Source organism: Stylophora pistillata, chromosome 9 (assembly GCF_964205215.1).
Source record: "Stylophora pistillata chromosome 9, jaStyPist1.2, whole genome shotgun sequence".
NCBI classification, from domain to species: Eukaryota; Metazoa; Cnidaria; class Anthozoa; order Scleractinia; family Pocilloporidae; genus Stylophora; species Stylophora pistillata.
The window spans coordinates 7,274,140-7,292,065 of record NC_142527.1 but is presented as its reverse complement, the minus strand read 5'-3'; the positions used below and the strand labels follow the sequence as shown (position 1 = coordinate 7,292,065).

Below are 17,926 nucleotides of genomic sequence, written 5' to 3'. Positions count from 1 at the left end.
TACACGCGACGATATTTTTTTTTAACATTGCGTGATAAATTTCGCAATAATATGACCAATCATAAGGCGCGTAAGAAAATAACCAATCAGAAATGAATACACAGATCCGTGGATTCCTTCGGGATATGAAAACAAGCTTTTGGGAGCCGTTTCGCAGACGGACTATACCGGGGATTGTGTGACACGTCCGGCTGCAATGCAGGCTACCTTTCTCGCTTCTCTCTTACCCCTTTCTCCCAGAAAGGCTCCCAGAAGCGCCTGATACTCAGGCTACAATAAACTCAAAACAGAACTTCAAACAAAGGCTAATCTATCAGTTGTGACCAGTGGATTAAATGCCAAATAAGACACTAAAGCATTCAACTCAGAAATAGCGAGAAAAACCGATTCGAATACTGTCATGCTTTTTTATGGTACTCAAGCTATGACTATGAGTTATATTAATAACACCAAAAGTGAAAAGAAATATAGTGCAAATGGCAGTCCTCATTATACCTCGTGGATTCCAACTTGAGGCTGGTATGGTCGACACTGTTCGCTGTTGTTGGAATCGAAATTTTATAAGGTGTTTAGGGAACAGAGCTGACGCCAGGAAGTTTTTATATTTTTGTGACAAGACTTCCTGGAACAAATTTTGTGAAACACGTGCTTCAGTTTGCTAAAACAGAAGCTGCAACACACACACACATGAGCTTCATATATTTATGAACTTATGAACTTCATATATTTAAACTAACATATGAACTTCATATCTTTTTCATTGTATCACACACACACACACACACACACACACACACACACACACACACACACACACACACACATACACAAACACAAGACAAAACAATACAAAACAAAAAAATAATAAAACCGAACAAAGACAAAAAAAAGAAACCGAAAAACCGGATTTATCCCGCTGGTTCTGTCGTTATAGCAGGTTTCAATGTCATCGCCATCGTCCAATAGAAAGTCGTACCCGAACATTAGTCAGTCACCTCAGCTGTAACGTATGTAGGTACAATTTGATGGAATATTTCCCAGGCTGAAAACCTTCTTAATTTTGGTAAAACAGGTTGGGAATCGAGTTGATTGTACGATTGAAAAAATGCGTATCAAAATAGATTAGGCAAGAATGTTGAAATTATTCAAGAGCGCGCGACACTATGGTAAATCACGGTTGACTGCTCCCAAAACTTTATTTGGCAGTTTCTATATTTAATTTAATAATAATCATGTTTTTTTTTTTTTTTTTTTTTTTTTTTTTTAACGTCCTATGGTGCTAAACAACCATAAGTTACTCAGCCTCTTCATAAATGAAAGTCCTCTTGCATTTCTTTTAACTCAAGTTTATATCCAGTTTCTGAAGGAATTAACCTGAGTTACACTCACACGATTAGATGAGGTGTTATAAACGGTATTATCAATCAAAGCGAATTCAATACATGGCTGAGGGAATCGAACCAATAAACGGATGAGTAACGCCCGTGCTGTTTCGTTTACGTTTCATATATAATTTCTTTCTTCTTTATCAGAGCCTTTAAGCATATTCAAGTAGATCACGTTGGTTTAAATGAACACGAGATTAAAAAAAAAAACAAAGCTTTAGGGGAATCGTTTGAGCAGCATGCTTCCAGCCAAATTAGCCCATTGCTGCATTATTTCTTAATTTTTATTTGTGCTGTCTTATCTTTTTCCATTGGACACCTTTTCCTTTTAATGTGATGATAGAAAACATAAATTTCTGGACACCATGAAGGCCAAATATCAGTGTTCATAATCAGTATGGTACTCCTATCGGACTTTGAAACTAGTCCAAGAGCATTCGTTCATTACCATAACCTTTGATTCCTTCGCTTCAAGCTAAAAGTTTCACTAAGTCAAATGGAAAAAAAGAAGAGAAAAACAATGCGGCCCCTTATAAGTAGAATAACCCTGTATAACATGGTAACTACAGAAAGAATCGATTAACGGCGGTTTTCCGTTTGTTTTGTATTGTTCGCATTGTCGTTGCATAATCGTGACCTAAAAATAAATGCAGGCAGTATTACAACATCGAAAATAAAAACGAACAAACAAACAAAAAAACAGACAAACAACTAAAAAAAAAAAATAAAAACTTTCGTCAGCTCTGTTCCTTAAACACTTTATAAAATTTCGATTTCAACCTCACTTTCGACCGCGTCTGCAGTGAATTGGGATCTACGGGATATTATGAGGACCCCTGTTTGTACTTTTTTGCTGTTTGCCCTTGGGGTTACTATTACCACTGAAGACCAAGTCACTGATGGTAGGCACGTTTCTCCCTAAGTACTTTATCAGACTTTGAATTTATCGTTTTTAAATATAAACTCAAGGCCGGCAAACATGTACAGTGTACGCAATTTTTTCGCACGGGGGATTCTGCTCCGGTTTCAGTGCTTTCCTTTAAAGGTTTGTATACATTTGGCAAGAAAAAAATGTCTCACATTCTCGCTAATAATACGTGTAAAGCCAGCGCAGAGTAAATTAGGTGATGATGTTAAAATTATTCAAGAGCGAGAGAGATCATGGTTTATCATATGATCGAGTTCTTGAAAAAATCTAACTTGGCATTTTTCCATATTTATGATGATGAGACACAAACGCTCCTTAATATATACCTGACAACCCACCCTCTTTACAAATGAAATCATTTGTGGATTTCTGGCAAATGAAGTTTGCACTAGTTTTGTTGACGAATACAAACAAACTTTTAAACGGGGGATTGGATAAAGTGCTCTATATAGTAACATCGATTAAAGTAAAGTCAATAAGTGGCTCAGGGAACCAATTGCAATAAACGGGCGAGTAATTATAAAGCTTGTGTTGTTTCATTTACGCTTAATATGGCTCCATCCTTGGTTATTAGGACATAAAAATATTCAAGACCACATCGATTTAAATGGATACGAAACTTAAAAAAAAAAAAAAAAAAGTCTGCCTAGGGAACTTCTTTTGTCCTTGTAAAGTGCTTTAGACAAAAGACCGATATCAATCAAAGCGAGAGAACCAATAAACGGGTGAAGAACACCTGCGCTGTTTCATTTACTTTTTGAAATAGTTCCATTATTCGTTATTACAGCTTAAACGTATCTAAGATCTTTATTTGATTGTAAAAGGATATGAAACTTAAAAAAAAAAATTGCTCTGGGAAATTATTTGAGTGTTATGGCCTATCCATCGTCTAAGTGGGTACGTATGCGGACAAAAGCTTTCGCAAATTACTTTACCCATAGAAAGTCAAAATTTTAGCCACACCGAAAAAGTACATTGAAGCATAAAAGTTTCAATTATTTCTTCATTTAAAGCCTCTTATCCCTCCCTATTGGAGACTGTTTTTAAGTGTTAGGACAGAGAGCACAAATACTAGACACTGCACTGCGTTGATGAAATTTTAGTGTTTATGGTTGGTGTGGTACTCATTCTATCTGTACTTTAAAGAAGAACTTTTTCTATCGCCTAGGGCTCATCGCTATAAAGTATACCTTTTTGATTCCTTCGCATCATGCTGAAATTTGTACAGAAAAAAATTAAAATAATAATAATTAAAAACAGTCCTGGCGCCTTCAAATAATAATATCTGTTTTACATGGTAAAGCAGCCATTTATGTAAGACGGTTTTTCCTTTATTTTTGTGCTGTAAGTGTCGTTTTGAAAATATGAATCGCATAGTTCCTAAAAATAAATCCAGTAAGTATTACGAGATCGGAATAAAAACAAGCAAACAAACAAACCGAAAAAACTTCCGTCAGCTCTGTTCCTCAAACCCCTTATAAAATTTCAATTTCAACCTCACTAAGCATTTTGGACCCTATATACTCTAATTCTCAATATGCGGGATATTATGAGGAGCACTGTTTGCACTTTATTGCTGCTTGCTTTTGGTGTTACTAATGCTACGGAAGACCAGGTCACCAATGGTAAGCACATTTCTCCCAAGTATTTAACCATACTTTGAATCCATCGTTGTAAAATAGAAGCTGAAGGCATGATAAAATATGTACACTGTGCATGTATTTTTCTTGCGGGAATTCTGCTCCGACTGTTTCGATGCTTTCCGCTTAAAGTACGTTTGGTTTGTATACTTTTGGCAAGAAAAAGTGAGCAGGGTCGACGGATCGATTAGAAAAAAGTTTTAAAAAGGTGCGAATCAACAATTGATGGCTCTACAAATTAGCCATTAAAAACCTATAGGAAAACGTTTTACATTCTCGCCTCTTATAAAAGCAGCATAGAGTAAATTAGGCGATAATGTTTAAAATATTCAAAAGCGTTAGACTTTATGGTAAATCATATGATCGAGTTCTTCAGAAATTTTAATTTGGCATTTTGCATATTTATGATGATAACATTTAAACGTCCCATGATACTAAACAACCATAGCCGAGTTACCCAGCCTCTCTTCGAATGAAAGTACCAGTGGATTTCTTTTAATTGAAGTTTGTAGCGCGAATACAACCTGAATTATAAACGCGTGATTAGATAAATTGCTTGATATAGTAATATCAATCAAAGCGAATTCAATAGCTGGCTGAGAGAACCAATAAACGGGCGAGCAGTACCTGTGCTATTACATTAACATTTCATATATAGTTTCATTCTTGGTTATTACAGCCCAAGTGTATTCAAGATTGCTTTGATTTAAGCGAATACCAAACGAAAAAAAAAGAAAAAGGGTGGTTATTATGGGAAACTCTTCAAGTATCCTAGTCTATCCCGCTTCCCTGTAAAAAAAAAAAACATTCTTGCATATGGGTTTGCGAACAAAGCTTGTAGAAAATGCTACGCCCAAACAACAACAAAATTTCAGCTCTACCAAAATAATGATTTGAAGCAGCTTTGTCTCATCATCTACACATGATTAGACAAAGTATTTTATTATATACACACTATGATCTAAACACTGAAAGGCGCAAAAAACTTGCAAGCTGGTCGAACAAGTCGAGGGCCAATCAAATGGCTCGTATCGCTTCTTTCACATGTGACGAAAATGATTCGTCCAATCAGGAGCCGCTTATCAAGTTTTTTTTTTTTTTTTTTTTTTGTAGAACATCTCTAGCTTTGTTATAATTTGTTATAGAGGTATGTTGCTTTGCCGGCTGGGAAGCATTTTTATGCAAATACTTCTGTCACGACCTTTAGTCGACACAGAACATGAAGTCTCTCTTCTCTCTTTCTCATGAATCAGTTTGGCTTTTCAGCGAAACCTTTTCTTAAATATATTGACACGAGATAATTCTTTAGAAAAGGCAACTAAAAAAAAATTAAAACGAGAAGTGTTTGCAGTTAATTACATTAATCAATATGACTTTCATTCATTAAATCGAATTTTTTCGATTAAAACGCTGAGCCAAGCTTCAAGAACTTTTATAAGTATACAATCACTCATTCTTTGCAAGTCCCTTGAATTTGGTCACTTCTACCGTAAATTTCGCAGTAGAAACCACAGGAGTTCGATGATGGGAAACCTCGCTAAATCCACCTTGTGTTTAATTAAATGGCGTTTCATTTTACTTCAGTTTTCCGGGTGAAAAGTCACAAGAACAGAACACCAAACAAGTAGACCCTCAAACTTCAAACATACCTTGTAATTTTCTTACAACTCGACTTTCCGTGACATTTGAAACTGAACAGAGATAAGTCTTGAATAATTTGTCATCGTTAGAAATGAATAATATTATCCATAAGTTTTCTGAGTTTTCTTTTGAGAAGGATCGTCGGGATAGTCATTTCCTCATGTGTGTTTGCCATACCAGCACTGTTTTTCATTCAAATGTGCACATGCGCTTTTTTTCTTCTCTAATTGACAGGTGTTAGATCGTGACAGATACTTATTAAAAATTTTTCAAAGATTGCTTGAAATAGTTTAAGGTTACCTTTACTGTTAAGCAAACAAAATGTTTCGGAGAGGCCTCTCTCTTTAGCTTGAATGACCTCTGTTTATGTTTTTATCTTACTCGCTAAAAAAAAAAAAAAAAAAAAAAAAAAATCGCAAAGTTTAGGGAGGATTTTCCTGTAATTAAACTCGTACTTGTAGCCCTACACCATTTGGGTTCTTTTGACAAGTATCTCGTCAAGTTTTAGAAAAAAAGGGAAATTTTATTCAACTGCCTAAGTCGGTCCGTGTTCAGAAGAAATGTGCCCTCTCTCTTGAGTACCGCCCTCAGCCCATGGTCTCGAGCGGTACCTAGCTAGACCTCGAGCACAATTTTTTCCTTTAATACCGATCCCTCCCACACCCCTAGGCATTAATAGATTGTGCTAGTGAATTCAGGAAAAGTTGCTTTACAATATACCCAAAAGTGGCTCAAAATTTGCTCAAATGTAAAAAACTTGCCACCAAAATTTAGAAAAGTTCCTTGCTCTCTAATGTTGTTTTGTTATAGATAAATACTCAAAACGTGTTAGTTTGTTGCCATTTAAAAATTGTCATTAAATATTCTTACAATCATTAAAAGAGGCCAAAAGCCATGGATGTTGTAACCAATATACTCTTTAAACTCAACATAACTTCAGTAATAGATACGTATTTAACCAGTTAAAGTTTCTAACTAGTCAACCTTGCAAAGTTTACTTGGATGAGCATGATAATGTTAACTAGATATAAATCGTATCATATACACCATGATATTGTTGACTTTACAAATGCTTTAGACAGTGATCAAGTTTACAGCCTTTATCTTATCACTGTAAAGTTTACTGCGTCTTTGCATCGTTGCATCTTCTCATAACTGAAACCTCTAGATAGTCCTCTAAGGCACCGTCTTGTTGATCATTAAATGCATTATTCAGAAGGCTGAAGACTCTCTCAGCGGATGGGCATCATAATGTTAACTATATATACATCATATCATATACACCATGATATTGTTGACTTTACAAATGCTTTAGACAGTGATCAAGTTTACAGCCTTTATCTTATCACTTTAAAGTTTACTGCCATGATAATGACTTTCAGCAAATACCGAGATGGCCGGCGGCAGGCTCGATGTTGCAGCAAATAACCGCTGAATTTAAGCGCCCGTTAGATAGATAGCCGCTGTCCAGATTTCGTGCAAGTGTTATTGTATCGTTATTTTATTATATATCCTTAGTTTTAATACAATCAGTTTTGATAAAATCAGTTTTAATAAAATCCTTCGAAATGAAACGACCTTTTATGGTTTGGATCGGTTTTACATCAATTTGTTGCTCAAAAGTTGCCAAGGAAGGTAAAAGTTGCCCTAGGTTGCTGGTACTACCAAGAGTTGCTCAAAACGCTAAAAGTTGCTCTAAAGTTGCCAAGCACAATCTAATTATGCCTACCCCTCCTCCCCCCCCCCCCCCCCCCCGGCGGGTGATTGACCTTGATTTATTTACGTAAAGATCTTATTCTGAAAATTTATGAGTTCGATTAAAGTAAGTAAAGGAATAATTTGTCCTTACTTTTATTCTGTCTCCTTGATCTCTCGACTTCTCATGGAGCAGGAGTTTTGATCTGCTCCGAGTATACTTTTCATGAAAACAAAGGTCACTGGAAGGAGTCCATGAGAAGATGCGACGAACTAGAGAATGGTTCACTTGTGTCTATGGAAACCAAAAAAGAATGGCAGTTTGTCTTGAACTTGACCGAGAGAGAAAAGAACCAACGTTGGTTTATTGGACTGGAAAGTGTTAACGGATCTCATACGTGGTGCTGGTTGAATAAGAGCATAGCCTGCGTCAACGAGACTTCCCCCGGAGCATGGCGTTGGAATGAAGGAGAACCCAACAATCATGAAAAAGGGGAACTTTGCGTGGAGATGCTAAAGAATGGAAAGTATAACAACATAGCGTGTCAAAAAGAAAATTATGATGGCAATCCAGGATATATCTGTGAAAAGCAAGTCAGTAAGTCAATGATGATGTCAATCTCTGTCAATTGAAGTACAAATCATGGTGTGAAAAAAAGTTGCAAGCGGACTTTGATTTTTGAAGCAAGTAACTCGTATTCACATTTTCTTCCCAGATTGTTCCACTGTTTCACAGCTAGACGATATTTTCAAGGAGAAAACAAAAGAACCTTCGTCAACCCGCCAACTTCTAGCAACAAAAACAACAGCCACCTCACTCAGAACCAAAATGAGGACTGCAAAAACTGAAGATCGGCATGAGATGCTTTCAAAAGGTAGGATTTACTTTCGTTGAAAATTTGATATTTAATAGATCCCTCGTCTATCGATCACTTACTGATAAGCTTGTACTGTTGCGCTACAGGGAAACCATAAAAAGAACGATAGACGTTTAATGTTGGTGTCTTGATTTGCGGAATTTAGAAAATATTTCGAATGTTTCACTAGGCTATTTTGCACACACAATGACAAAAATGACAAACTTCCCTTTCCCATCACTTGAAAGGACGATTCGTTATACAAAACATTTGGGGTGGGACCATTTTTCGACCATTTTACATGTCGGTGTTCTGGAAACGACTTCAAATTTCGATATCTTTAAGATGATAATTCGTTTTGAAAAGCATGAGAAATAGCCTCCAAATAATACGTTCGCGCGATACTACAGTAATATCTAATCAAATGCTTCAGCTCCATGTCTGTGAATACAGATGACTATAAAATAACATGATTATGATTACCAGTATCACAATGATCATATTTGGATCAGTTAACCTCGAAGTTAGAAACGTCTGGAGAGGATCTATTTGGATGACTTCGTGGTAACTGTGAATTTTAATCACCAATTAAATTCTTTGCAGATTCTCCATATGAATTTCTCCTTCCATCTTTGCTGCAACTTCCTTGAGCCTATCAACAGTATAAAAATTCTTGTTTTCAAGGTCACCGAGCAAAGCCTCCGTACTTTTTGTACATTTATGCGCAATTCCCCCAAGTTTTGGTCGTTAGGTTCCCCTCGAGGAGTTCAAAATATCAGGATACATATGAAAGGGGTCTATTGAATGTATCGTTGAAAAAGGTTGGTTAAAAACAAAACCATGAAGCTTACATTAGGACGATTGAAAACGCGCAGAGCATATGATATGCCAGGCGTTATCTAGTACGGCTGTTTAGCTAATAAGCTATTCTGTTTACTTTCTAAATAAAAAAGAACTCTATGACAATTTGAACATGCTATACCTCATTCTAAATGGGCAGATTAGCCTCGCGTAATTGTTCATTGCAGCACATGCAGAATCGTTAGATGACTCCTTTGGGAAGTTACATCTGTGATCTGTGCAATGTGTCACAGCAGATGGGTGTATGGCAATAGGAACAGAGCAAATGAAACAAAAATGCGTGATCTCACTATTTGAATAAAAACACTTAGCTTAACATTAGATTCCGGATCGAAAGTAAAAAAAGACAAAAAGGAAATTTGAAGTAGGTATTTCGTCGTGACTGACTTACTTATTGTTATTTTCTTTTTCTTTACTTTCACTGTTTGATAAACGTAAAGAAGGAGAGAAAGGAGAGAAAATCGCCCTTTCTCTAAAAATCACGTTGGGTTTCATAAGCGTTCAAAACCAAAATTTTTCGAAGATTATTTTCTTTTTTTGTACAAGCAGTAACACTCTTTTAGCCTTCTTCTCCTTGGTCTTCAGCATAAATAAAAAGTCTTTCGAATAATGAAATTGATCGGTTGAAGTAACTTTGAGTACTCTAAGTAACTTTGAGTACTTTAAGTAACTTTGAATACTTTAAGTGCAGCGGTGGAAATATGCAGCGACAATCAAAAGTACGCACTTTTTAGGAATATTTATCATATAAGAATGGCGTAGAAGTAAGTTAGAAGACTACTCAATGATGAAATCGTAAACGGTTATTACATTGCAATTTGAAACATTGTACTTCGAAGGCAAATCTAAAAATCCGTTTTAGCTTCATGACCAAACTCTAAGAACACTCTCTCAATCCTTTGGAATCCGAATCCAAATTGTGCAGTAGCTCTGAATGCACATACTTCTACCTTTTCCCTCAGTTGTCTGCCACCTTTGACTAACTGAAGAGCATATAGTTACCGGAGACTGGTCTGCTATCAGATAAGCAAAGACAGTCCCAAAAAAACGAGTACGGTTTGATATACCACCTTGGTAAAAACGATATTTTATGGAAAGTCAATTCGTACAGTTCATATCGAGATGAAAGAAGATAAAATGAAAAAAAAAATAGGGCTCTGTTTGTTGGTATTTTTTTAGGCCTTTTTATTAAGATGAATCAAGGAATTTCACAGGTTTCTGGGTGGTTCTGAAACGAAGGATTTCTTAAATTTATTTTCTCACTTTGCGTCAGGGTCGACTTATGAGCCACCAACACCGACTACTACACGTATCAAAGAATCAACACTGAGGGCGACAAAACGCTCCACCCAATCAAGTTTTGCAACAACTTCTGCACTGCATATAAATATCTTTATGTCGTGTGTCTATATTATAAATGTATACATGCCTCTGTATTAGCTGTATTGAACGATCGATTGATCGATTGATCGATTGATTAATTGTTTGATTGACTTGTTCACTAATCGATTCATTAATTCATTCCTTCCTTTTATCACAAAAATGAATGCCTCATTACCATTTTGGTTAGTAAACTCCATTTGAAACAATTAGGTTTCTATTTATTTCTATTTTGGTAGCATATAAGTGAAATAACTCGAGTTATATGACCGTGAAGTACATGGGTGATTCTGAAAGTAAAGATTTGTGCAAATGATTTTCTCCATTGGTTTGTGTCAGGCTCGACCCGTGAGCCACAAATTATAATTATAATTATAGTCTTTATAAAGGGGGCTCACATCCCTGGAGAGTGGTATTGTGTGAGGCCCTGTTAAAATAAAAATAACTAAGATGAAATTCATCGTAAGTAGATAACAAATTAGAAACATAAAAACTAGGTAATACACAAGGTATGTAAACATGATAGGATAAAATCTCAACGTTAACTTAACTACATTCATGATTTTTCACTATTTGCTTCAAAATGAGAAAGGATACGATTTCTTTAAAAGTCAGTGTCTAAGAGATTCTATTCTTTTGCGCATATATATGTCTCTGTTTTCCGTAATTCGTTTTTACACGAGGAAGGCGGAAATCATTCTTTCTTCTTGTATTATATATTTGGAGGTCAGAATTTCTCAATTTATTAAAACTATAGTCCACAAGGCCGTGAATGTACTTAAAGGTGGCAATGCATCTATATACAAGGCGCCCTTGGAGCATTGTGGCCAATTTAGAGATTTTACAACGTCGGTGGATGAGGCATAGTTCGCCAAATCGAGCATAACTTTTGCAGCTTTATTTTGTAGTATTTGAAAATCTTGCATGATAGTAGTGTTATCCTTGTATACCCAGATGATATCGGCATAGTCAAAAAGTAGACTTACTAAGGAATTGTACAATGCGATTCGTGTTTCTGATGGTAATATATGTTTGACTCGTTGCAGTAAGCCGATTCTTTGATTTATATTGGTAATTAATGATTCGATGTGCTCGTGCCATGTCATATTCTTGTGGATGACTACACCAAGCTATTTGATTGAATCTGTATTTTCAAGTTCTTCGTCATCTATAACTATTTCCAGCTTGATACTTTGTCAGGTTTGCAATTTGCGATTGTTACCAAACAATAAAAACTCAGATTTTTGAGTGTTCAATGTAGGACAGTTATTGTTAAACCATTGTGCTAAATTGGCAAGATCGGCATTTAGAGGGTGTTGAATCCTTGGCAGCGTTTACCCGACTTAGGTATGTCACACTGTCGTCTACATACATGACTGCTTGACAGTGTTCTAAGCAATTCGGAACACCATTGAAAAAGAAATAGCAGAGAAAAACTCTGGAACTCCACCACTCATTTCAAAGAAATGGTGTCAAAACCTCATCTAATACCAATAATACCAAATATCTTTACACTGCAAAACCGGCCCACATTTAAACTCCTAACGCAAGGTACAATGTAATCGTCTTAGTCTCTTCTGTGTCTGTATAATAATTGCTTACATTTTACCAGCTGTATTTATCCATAACTTAATCCATGCAATTTTCTATTTGATTGTCATAGAGTTTTGCTTTTGTTTCTTCACTTTATATGTATCATTTTTGATGGGGAATAAAATCTAACCATAAAGCAGTACGTTTTTTTGCATTATTTTCCTTACGTTACACCAAGGCAAAGTTATCATGAATGACAACTTCACACTTCCCCAAACCTTTGCTATAAATCGGCAACTTCTCTTTAGAGTGGCATTATGAGGTGTGCCTTACGCTCAGTCTAATAACTTTTTCCACGAGTTGACCAGGGAAACAGAGGAGATCGATTTTCGCTATTGAATAACAAAGCTTAAGATCTTGACAAAATTATCTCGGGAAGGGCGGCGTAGAAATGTAACACATGCATTTAAAGAAAATTTGAATCTATAATGTTCCAAAGATTGATCACTGGAGATAATGTACTGTTTCTAATCTCTTGCCAAACACAGGTCGTGAAAACCGACATTTGAGTTTGACATTCCTTATTTTTTGTTTTAGTGTCCACTAAAACCTTTGTCAATTCAATCAGCCCTCTCCTCGTAGAAAACTAATCAAATAAACATTTTCCTTTTTCTTCTTCAGGGACTTCCTTTGAGAATACCGTTCGTAAATCTCCATGGCAAAATTTTTCATTTGGCAAAATAAACTTAGTCTCGATCGTCATAGTGCTACTGACCGTTTTTATCTTAGCGATTGCAGTCGTATTCGGAATATTGTTTTGTCGGCGACACCAGGGTCATAAAAACCAAGGCAAGTCACTTGCATCATTTGCCTCTTAACTTTTGTTTGTTTGTTTGTTGGTTTTTTTTATTTTACTTATTTAGTTTTCTGCTTTTTTGCCTCTTTTTTATTATTTTTCATTATTGTATCACCTTCAACATCTCCCTTTTCAGCATACGTATAATTACATATTCATTTCATAGTATTTTGATGCTATTCGCTTATTTCAAACACCTAGAGTGTAGAAGAGTTTCCCAACGTTTCTTAAGTTTGTCGATTCTCTGTGTTCGTGTGTCTCAGATAGCCGATCGAGCTTCTATTATATCTCCAGGTTTTTAATCAATTTCAGCGAATACGGTAAACATGTGAATAAACATTTAAGATATTTGGCTAAAAACCGTGGTGAGAAATTATAAAAAGGAGGAGCCAAACACCCTACTCCCAATTTTATCTATGGAGATCCTGTCCCTTTCCTGTTAGAACTTGGAAGGGGAAGGGGCTTCAGATCCGACGGCTGTTATACCTTATCTTCGCTTGCTATTAACATGCATTTTCTTCCTTTTTTTCCCGACGGCTACGACGATAATGATTTGTTTTATCATGAAAACGACATCACGGCAAGTAATATATAGTAGAATACGTTAATCTTTAGTACTCTGTTGATAGTTTTTAATAAACTTGTGACATATTATTTATCCAGGTTTTAAACATGGAAAGACAAGGTTCTATAAATAAATTCTCCGCAAAAATTAACTTTTCGTGAGAAACATTTTGAGTGTTGGCAAAACACCTCCGATTTGGATTGAATGACACAAGCAAGATATTTTCCATGCATATACTGGTAGTGGTACCTTTATAATGATTACAATCTTTTTTAACGTCTAGATAATATATTTTTTCCCTTTCAAACCTCACTTTCTGCCTAGCAATTATCACCTTTTCTCAATTGAAAATTTGACTGGTAGTCGAATCGATCCATCTTATTTCTTTTAAAGTACACATGTGATTCATATCATGAACGGTGTGTTACTTATTTTCTGTCAGATCACCTTCAGATAACCTTCAAGATCGGGTTACTTGCACTTATGAGGTGCCCCCGAGTTCCGAACTGCAATCGATCGATCCTTTGCATGTCCAACAAGCACAGAGCTCCACCCAGCTTACTGTGCACTTAACCCTTTCACAATCAGAATCTGGGCTGGGCCCCTACGAGACAGTCAGCGACTGCAAAAAAGAGAGCGAGTATGATGACATAATCGAGAGTAATGAAGAGTCAAGAGCAGGAAGCGAGGGATGTACCGAAATTCACGAACAAGATCGAAAAAAAGCGATGAAGGTTGATGGTAAAGAAGGAATAGAGCAGCCACCCGCCTTGTGCAACGAAAAAGATGAAAACAGGGATAATGTTTACGCTTTTGTTCATAAAGAAAGAAAAGGCAAGGTCAGTTCTAAAGTAAGTGCTCTCAAAACATCTCCAGGTCGCCCTCAGGAAGGAGCAAGTGGGTTGCCTGTGAACCAGGCTACAGGTGTCGATTGTAGTGGACGTTCGGCATATCAAATTGATTCAGGGCTCGACAAGAAGAGAAAGGCTGCAGAGAGCGAGAAACCTCAGGCTGGCGGGAACAATGACTACTTGTACGCGGCTGTTGACATGAGAACGAAGAAGAACAAACCGCCACAGGTATTACACTTAACAAATTCCGACAACAGTTTTTTTTTTTTTTTAATGTTGTTTTTTTCTCTTTTCTTTTCTTTTTTTCCTTTTTGTTTTTTGTTTTGTTTTGTTTTGTTTTGTTTTGTTTTGTTTTTTAAGAAGACTTGCTTCGTCCTGTTCCGTCTCCAGCGCTGTTTAATTTAAGGAAAAAATCTTGATACATTCACTTCTTCGTTTAGAGAAATATATTGATAATAGTCAAGCGTGCAGCTGGAATACGGCAGCTGGACTTGTTTTTAAGTATTTAAAGCGTCCTTTGAAACTGCATATTTTATATCAAAGCTAACAGACAAACGAGCAAAACAAACAAACAAAGAAACCAAAAACACCTCATCGGTAGTAGAAAACAAAAGCTTAAGCGAAAACCAAATAGGCCATGACTAATTCTGTTGGTCTTTACTTTTCCTTCTTCGTATTATTACTTTTTTTATGCTTATTATTTTTTTTTTTATCTTTTTTTTTTTTTGCTCATTAGCTACTATGTTGCTAATGTTAGTCAATGTCACTGGTTTAACGTATTGCCCATACGGTGTAATTAAATTTCTTCCTTTAATGTAAATTTTGATCTAGATGCCTCCCCCCTACTGTGGACTTGTGTATGCAAATCCGGCCCATACCTGAGAAAACAGCACAAAGCTTGCTCAAGAGCAGTCCCAAACAGCATTCGCCAAAATTGATCACGTTAAGACAGCAATCGTGAAGATATCACTGCAGAATCTGCAGGAAATAGAGGAAGGGGAGCATAAGTCAACTCTGCTCGTTTCCAATCCTAGAAATGATTTCGTTATAACCATAAAATTAACTAAAGGAGAAACAGTTATCAGTAACTATTTGTTTAGTCATTACAAAGACCAGACTGATTTCATAGAAGTGACTTAAATGGATTGTAGCACGATGATTGTATCAACATACTTAGCATGCTGTACTTTAAGTTACATATAGAAAAGCCAAGAGATCAATAATACTTACAAGGGTTAAGTTTGTATGGGGATAAGCTCAAAACCGGAGTTCTGTGCATGGGGGTACCGAAGGTAGACATTCCAAAATTTGAACAAACTTTGTACGGGGTGTATATGCAAGAGAGAATCTTTTACTTTATAAAATATCTTGATAAAGTATAAAACTTTGAAAATGTCCCAACTTTTTTTACAAATAAGTCATTAATTCCCGAGGTCTGACGACATTGAATTCAACTGCAACGTAAGATTGTAATACCTGTTTTAAAGTTTATATCTTTGGTATGGTATATGATAGTTAAACAGAAAAAAACAAACGCCAATGAATAAATAAACAATTTCATTTAATCAATGGAAAATATATTTGATAGTGTGATTAGAGTCTTTTCAATATATTGATCCTAGTTACCAAAATGACACTGTTCTCCAAACTGACTTTTTGTGTAAAAAACATCAGAAACATTGGCTTAATTAACACGGAAGGAAATCGGCTGCTTTGCGTGAGGGGATTAATTGTGGCCGGCCGTGCGCCAATTGAAACTTTCTTAGAAATATTTGAAAGAACCAAAGCAAGTGATAGGAAAACTCCGGTTTCACTCTTTCTCTGAATGGTAAGGTACCAGTAGTTCATACTTGGCAACAATAAATAGTCCATTCAGGGATGAATAAACCTGAGCCTGGCGCGGGTTTACCAATCGTCGTCGTTGTCGGCAGTCTATCGCAGGTGATGATGGGGCAGACTCTCTGATGAGCTACCAGACCCACTCGTAAGCGGCAGATCCGGCTACAGCGACTACATGTATAACCTGATGTTGCAGTGGAGTGTCTTCTTACATGAGCACACTGGTATTTCAGCTGCTGCTTCTCTTCAATGCTTTCCACTAATTGTTTAACAGTGGATCTCCAGAAACTTCTGTCCAAAGCATCCTGTTCCCAGGTGTTAGACTTGACATTGGCATTTTTCATGGACCGCTTCAGCACGTCCTTGAAGCGTAGCGTCTGTCCACCTTGCTTTTTCATCCCTTCACTGAGCTTGCCATAGAATACTGGCTTTGGCAGCTTTGAGTTTGGCACTCGCCGTACAAGTCCAGCCCAGCGAAGTTGTTTTGCACGAAATTATTTTAAGTTAGGTAATATCCCTCGGGAATTGCTCTATAAAAATGAAAAAGCGTTTCGAAAATTGTAAATAGTCTGCTAAGTACAAAAATAGAAAAAAATCGTAACGGGAACACAAGGTTCAAGAAAGGGAAATGAATACAGAATTGTAAGTACAATTAGCTCAAGAACATTATGGCACAGTACCTGAAAAGTATCCAGTGTAATTTGTTTATTTCAGTTTGAATTCACATGCTCTTAAGAAAGAAAGAGTGTAGAAATAAATTTCGAAAATTTCCCGAGCTTTTGAGGTCTGAATACAAGTTCAATACAGAAGTTGTGACGCTAGGATGAGAGCTTGGACGCTTGATGTCTACGCTCTTTTGAGGAGTTCAACGTCAGGCACACGATCTTGCCATCGTATCCCTTGTATCTTGGGCAGATGACGGATCTGAACTCTGGACAGCTTTTTGATGTGGCGTTCATAAAGGGTCATTGACTCAACAGAGTAAAGCAGTGACGGCAAGATGGCAGCGTTGTAGACCTTTTACTTTCGTCTTTCGCTTGATGTCATGACGAGACCACAAGCGCTTCTGCAATGAGCCAAATGCTTTTGCGGCAGCTTGAGTGCGCCGGTCAACTTCCAGATCGACAGAGTTGGTGTCCGTAACTGCGCTACCAAGATAAGTGAGGTGGCTAGACTTTTTCAAGACGTCGCCATTGACAAGTACCTCTTGGCACTCAGAACGTTCAATAAAAGGAAGTTGGTAGAGGAGGTCTGTTATTTCTGTTAAGGTCACTAGTTATTTCGAATGTTAAAAATCACCAAAGTGTGGCAGTAACAAAAAATGCTTAATGTCATCCCTAACCATTGCCTTATTTGGCGTTTAACCCAGACCAGGATGGCCGAGTGGTTAAGGCGTTGGACTTAAGTTCCAATGGACGAATTATCCGCGTGGGTTCCAGCCCCACTCCTGGTATTTTTTTTTTTTTTTTTTTTTAATTTCTGAACAATAATTTACGTTTCAAGTAGGAAGGAAACGTTGTACTTGACTATCTTGCAAATTTTCATTACAGCTGGGAAATGTTTTTTAACTTTTAATTTCGTAAAAAAAATGAGAGTCGAGTCGTGTAATAAAGTATATACATGCTACGTTACATAATGCTACATAATGACACAAAGAAAGCGCACACAAAATTTTACTACAATAAGCACTATTAGAATGAGAACAATAAACAAACGAAAAAGAAAATTGAGGCATTTGCGATGTAAAATACCCCTTATACATACATCATCCAGTAAACAGGAGGTAACAATACTCAAACTAATCAGGTAGAGGTTCTCTTGATGTAACACCAACTTCTCGTCAATATAACTAATTTACAAGGGAATGCGTAGCAGCTAGAGGGGGAGAATTCACA

General features: G+C 36.6%; 1 non-coding gene and 1 pseudogene across 1 annotated transcript; both read left to right on the top strand.

Moving 5' to 3' along the window:
* The first annotated feature begins 7,544 nt into the window (after positions 1 to 7,544).
* On the top strand, positions 7,545 to 15,648 carry LOC148723008 (uncharacterized; annotated as a pseudogene).
* A 1,752-nt stretch (positions 15,649 to 17,400) lies between these two features.
* Trnal-uaa (transfer RNA leucine (anticodon UAA)) lies at positions 17,401 to 17,484 on the top strand. Its single transcript has one exon. It is a non-coding gene; the product is annotated as a tRNA-Leu (tRNA).
* The last annotated feature ends 442 nt before the right edge of the window (positions 17,485 to 17,926 follow it).